Genomic DNA, 6,409 nt, shown 5'->3' on the forward strand with positions numbered 1-6,409 from the left:
GTTACGAACTGCAAAATTGACTCTTGAACAGCAAGTAAACTACGCGTGAAAGGGGGAAAAAAGGGGAAGAACGAGGGACAGCGCTTTTAAAAGTAAAAAGTATATAAAACACAAGCATTTGCAAAACTTATTTCACATCAATTCCTTTCATTACAGTCATCATTTCTTCAAGTAATCCAAACTTCTCTGTCTAAAACTACTACTAATATGTGTGCCTTTTTCAATATTATCAATTAAAAAGATGTTGCCATTTGAAAAAGCTGTTCAAAACGCTCAAATGTCCCTTACTGAACGAGTTTCACGTCTCGAACAACGTTTTGATTATGTAGACGCGAATTGAATGACATCTATCGCTTGCTGCTTCTACAGAAGACGTGATACTTGACGACTTGTTACGTGTGAATAGTATGGTGTTTGACGACTTGTAGAGTTCAATATCACTTAGTTAAAACAGTAAAAAGCTTAACGATATCAAACTAGTAAGTCTTTATTTTGAATCAAGTTAAGTTCAAAGAGAAGAAAAAAATATCTACTGCAAAAATTTAAATATCTTCTTCATATTGCGGAACCTAGAAACTGACAGCTGAGTTATTCTACTCAAAGAAGACGTACGTCTTCTGAACCATAAAAGAATAGAATTCTCCCTTGAAGAGATTACGCATCTACCCGGAGCGGGTGGAATTGTAGACGTATCCATGGCTTGATCTAGTGATCATGCAACTAACCTATTTTCCCGTGCTAACCATTATGTAGCACTGCATGCAGGAAAATAGTATTAATTAGGAAAATGGTATTCGTGCGTGGTGTTTGAGTTGAGTGAACAGTTATTGTAAAGGATGATCACAGCCTATTATCTTGTAATCATTCTTTATGCCGAAGGCAGAGAATAGTACTCATAACCTATTATTCCTTGGTGTTGAATCAATATATCCTGCATGTCCATATATTAATTCTACTATTTATCCTATGTCATATAGTAACGTATTATAGTAAAATTAGTAAACTATATATTCTGAATGACAACCTGTTCAGCCTTATACTAGGTAGCTAATCTCGTATAAGAATCATCACTTATTCTATATTCGTTTCGTACTCTACTTTATATTATTTCAGCAGTAGTAAGATGTGAGGATCTTGTATAATTTGTATACGAGTTCTCCACATCTCATATGATGCTGTCAACTAAACACAACACTTAATTCACGGTACTCATATATAAGAGTTTATGTAGTTTCTAATTATTTCTGATTTGCAATAATGTATAATTCATCTTTATCCTTCATAAAGTGAATTATATCTTTAATATTTATATATCATCTACACTCAAATACGACAGGCACATTTACAATCTCAATGATTGGTATCGCTTTATGTCACTACTGTATCTTCAATTTCAACGTGCCAAAGGCCAAACCAATAACTGATATGAACAAGAAGTACGTTGTGTTTGAAACGACTGATATCCTCTGTCCTGTTGGTCTCATAAGCACCTTCAACATTCTTCCAAGCAACAAAGTCGACGCTGAAGCATACAAATCGGTGATATATCCCGGGGATGTTATTGATCCTGTCTTGTTAAAAAATGCTGGTGACTTTAGAATCCTTTTTGCTCTTTAAACTTGTTCGATTCATATAATTCTCAATCTACAATAAAGCCATCATTGCAAAACCAAGCATCGACTCGCACGTTGAAAAAGATTACTATTGTCTCCATATTGCTTATCTTTCAAACTGTACAGTAGTTGTGGGTTTTTTACATTCATAAAAATAATTCAATAAAAATCAAATACAAGTTATGCTGCCTCTTTCACTCAAACCGATCGTACAAGTTTACTTTCTCTCCCATTGTATAGTCGTCGTATAGTCGAGTATAACTTTGTTGAAAAGGAGCGTGTTGAACAGGGAGGAAAAGAAACTAATCAGTTTGAAGATTCCATCGGTCCGTTTGACACGTAATTGAGCATTTAAGCAGTCGAACGATGTGAATGACAGCTTTAAAAGTCAAAGTTAGAGTTGGAAAATATCGCAAAAGTGGTGATAGTGCTTTAAAAAAAGTAAAAGTGAATAAATAAGTAAATGTCGAAAAAGAAAAAAAAAAAAAAAGGAAAGAATATGGCTCTAATTTAAGCTGGTACACAGCAGAAATCGTCTTTTTTAATCTTTTACCTTTTTCGTTTTTTATTTCATCAGTGTTAAAAATGAAGCTTTAGCAATACATATACAACGAGCATTTACTTTGCAATCACTCATCTGTTACGATTCTCTTCAAAAGTCAATTTTTGCTATCTACCTATATAGAATAAATTCTAGTCAATGCCAACTAGTCATTCCAGTTTTCAGTAGCTATTTTTTCCGTTTTGTTTTCTTCATACCTGTCTATTTTTTTATTTTTTAAAAGACTGAAAAGCTCGCAAAACTAATAACAGCAAACGATGTTCAACAACTATAAGTCAGCAATGCTACTTCAAATTTAATTGATTGATTTATGTAGCCATGTCAAACGGAAATCACACTGTTAACAAAGTGCTGTAGTTTTGCTTCAGTATCGCTCTTTTATATATATATGGAACGGAAAGATTCTTTCAGAACCAATACTATAAAATAAAGGAAGAATGGATATATGTAAAAAAAAAAGACTCAACATATACACTGTCCTCTAAAAGTTTGAATATTCGTCGATGAATCTATGAATTGACTGATCGAAGTCCTAACTATAAGCTAGGTCATTTTATAAGCTAGGTCATTCGTTAATGTAACTCGGAAAATGCAAATGCATCACATCTTTAAATAAAAAAAGAAAACTGAACAAAAAAAAGAAAAAAAAAAAAGAAAAGAGAGAGCTGTCGTATTTGAGGGTAGATGATATACAAATATTAAAGATATAATTCACTTTATGAAGGATAAAGATGAATTATACAATATTGCAAACCAGAAATAATTAGAAACTACATAAACTCTAATATATGAGTACCGTGAATTAAGTGTTGTGTTTAGTTGACAGCATCATATGAGATGTGGAGAACTCGTATACAAATTATACAAGATCCTCACATCTTACTACTGCTGAAATAATATAAAGTAGAGTACGAAACGAATATAGAATAAGTGATGATTCTTATACGAGATTAGCTACCTCGTATAAGGCTGAACAGGTTGTCATTTAGGATATATAGTTTACTTATTTTGCTATAATACGTTACTATATGACATAGGATATATAGTAGAATTAATATATGGACATGCAGGATATATTGATTCAACACCAAGGTATAATAGGTTATAAGTACTATTCTCTGCCTTCGGCATAAAGAATGATTACAAGATAATAGGCTGTGATCATCCTTTACAATAACTGTTCACTCAACTCGAACACCACGCACGAATACCATTTTCCTAATTAATACTATTTTCCTGCAAGCAGTGCTACATAATGGTTAGCACGGGAAAATAGGCTAGTTGCATGATCACTAGATCAAGCCATGGATACTTTTGCAAGTCCACCCGCTCCGGGTAGATGCGTAATCTCCTCAAGGGAGAATTCTATTCTTTTACGGTTCAGAAGACGTACGTCTTCTTTGAGTAGAATAACTCAGCTGCCAGTTTCTAGGTTCCGCAATATGAAGAAGATATTTAAATTTTTGCAGTAGATATTTTTCTTCTCTTTGAACTGAACTTGATTGAAAATAAAACGTACTAGTTTGATCTCGTTAACTTTTTATTGTTTTAACTAAGTGATATTTAACTCCACAAGTCGTCAAATACCACAAGAGCCATGAAAGTGTTGTTGCAAAAGTGCATACCAGCATGCAAATACGCCTTATTTGCAAGAAAGCCGGTGCAGACTGATTGGTACCATGCAAATCTGCAAGGTGAATGGTACACTTGCGTGCTGGACGGCAAATTTGCGTGCAAATATCTGCTACACCACGCAGAAAAGAGTGATACCTCGCAAGTCTGCGTGAATTTTTAGTAATCGGTGTCAAAGGTCATAAATCAAATTGTATAATACACTAGAGAGAATAAAAGCTGGATATTAGCTCACTACTCGCTCGAGTCTTATTTCTCTGTTGAACTTATTTCTCTTATTTTACTTAAGCTCCTTTACCTACTTTACCTATTAACAGTATAAAAGACCAATAACATAAACTAAAGAAAACGGTGAGGCTTTTCCCCTTTTAAAAACATGACGCAAAGGTTTAGAAAACAACTAAAAAAAAAAGAACCCTGACAGAAAAAGCTATCTGGTTAGGCCGACATAATAATAACACGACATCGGTGTCGTGTCTAAGAGTATAGCTCCTTATTTATTTTACTTATTTTCCATCACACTATTAGGATCCTGATTTTTAGAGAGGTCAAAGAAAAGCTTGACCTTTTATCTTTATGTCGTGTGTCGTGTTACAGATTATATTGAATGTAATAAAGAGCAATACTTAAGATAGAAAATAATTGAAAGGATATGAAAGACATCTTTGTTCTCAATCTCGTGTCGCGCCTCTAAATAGGTAGTACTAATTAGTAACCTAATGTAACAATAGAATTGTTGTATCCAACAGCATATTACTCTTGGATTATTACATAATACTGAAATAAGAGATTGCGGATTCTTATGAAGGTTAGAATAACCGCGAGTGATAGATTTGTTAGAACAATTCTTTTCTTTTACGGAAGAATACTTCATCTGTATATCCGAGACAACATTGGATGAATAATTGACTTCATTTAGAAATAAGATATTTTAGTATTTGGATTTGATTAAATCAGATAACTTTATTTAGCACACCAAACCACAATACATAAATCTAATCTACTTAAGCTTTTATCTTCTAACTTGTTGATCCTTACTTTAACCCTTTTCATTCTGACAGAATTCAATAAGACTAAAACGTAGACGTCGGCAGAATTAAGGAATAGTTTAACCTGTCCGTCACGTTAGTTATAATGAAACTGCTGAAGTACGGGTCAAAGGAACCTTTAGTTAGATCAACCCACTTACCTCCTGTCACCGATCCAATCGGTCAAGTCACCGCTATAGCATGATGAACCGTGCAGTAACAATTGGGTATGTCTTTTCTTTTATCATCAATTCATCTTGTACCTAAGAGTCTCGATAGAAAAAAGTTTTTTACAATATCCACAAATATAAATAGAAGTACTTTTTTCCTACATGGTTTTTGTCTTCAATTCTATATCAGAATATTCTACTTAATAAAAGAAGATAACTTGGTCTTCACTGATTTCCTTTTGTTTCTTTTTTTATACTTTTTCTTATCGTCTACAATAAGAATAGTATAAAAGACAAATAAATGAAATAAAGATAAAGGTCAAGCTTTTCTTTCATCTCTCTAAAAAATCAGGATCCTAATAGTGTGATAGAAAATAAGTAAAGTAAATAAGAAGCTATCCTCTCAGACGCGACACTCAATACTTCATAACTGTGTGTATTTTACTGCTTTGTGCACGACACAACACTACCGGCACAAAACTAGTGAAAATTAAAAATAGCAAAAAATGCGTGGTCGGGGAATCGAACCCCGGCCCTTCGCGTGGCAGGCGAAGATTATACCACTTAACCAACCACGCAAGGTTAAGATTGATATGGATTATATCGTAAATGAGAATTTATAAAGCTCTGACCAACTTTATAGTACAAAATTATAGATGGAGAAAGGCCCTGTTCTATTTATTATACTTCATCTCATTAAATACCCCAGATTAAGCTATTACTACATACTTCTACTCTCCGATTACTCTTAGATACACCCTCTTCGGTCCAGCGCTGCTTATAAAATCATGTGACCGGCTTTTCCTTAAATTTACTATGACAATCTACGTCACGCATAACAAATCCCACCCACTTAAGAGTAAATTTAAGCGAAAAACGGTCTAATTTCATTCTTCTTTACGTCTTCTTCCATGCACTTGTTCCATACTTCTTTGATTTTGGTTCTACTAAGGGAATCATTTTCTTGTTCTCGATGAATGATATCAAATATTTTCCATTTACAGCACCTTCTAACTTTCTGGAATTCGCTCCGACTAGATGATATGTTGAATTTGCGTTGCACTTTGTCACAGTGAAGGGTCCAATATACTTATAATCAAATTTATCTTCGGGTACATGGTTCTTCATTAGCACTTTATCACCTATGTTGAACCTCTTTTCATCTTTTACTCCTTGATCATGTGGTATTCGCTAGTTTTAATTATGAAGTAAAAGGTAAAGAATAACACAAGAGAAAATAAACACGAAAGCTTAACGAAATCAAACCACCGTCTTTATTTCTCTTTCAAAAACAAACTAAAGAAAAAGAAAAGAAAACTAAAATTACTGCTATTAATAAAGACTTATTGTGTTTGCTGTCTACGAAATGACTGTATCGGGATCTATAGCTGACACTGATGTATT

General features: G+C 33.5%; 1 non-coding gene across 1 annotated transcript; it reads right to left on the bottom strand.

Moving 5' to 3' along the window:
* Positions 1-5,512: 5,512 nt before the first annotated feature.
* Positions 5,513-5,583, bottom strand: BDF20DRAFT_t29. The gene has a single exon. It is a non-coding gene; the product is annotated as a tRNA-Gly (tRNA).
* Positions 5,584-6,409: the final 826 nt, after the last annotated feature.

This window comes from Mycotypha africana (assembly GCF_025528875.1).
Source record: "Mycotypha africana strain NRRL 2978 chromosome Unknown BDF20scaffold_2, whole genome shotgun sequence".
NCBI lineage: Eukaryota > Fungi > Mucoromycota > Mucoromycetes > Mucorales > Mycotyphaceae > Mycotypha > Mycotypha africana.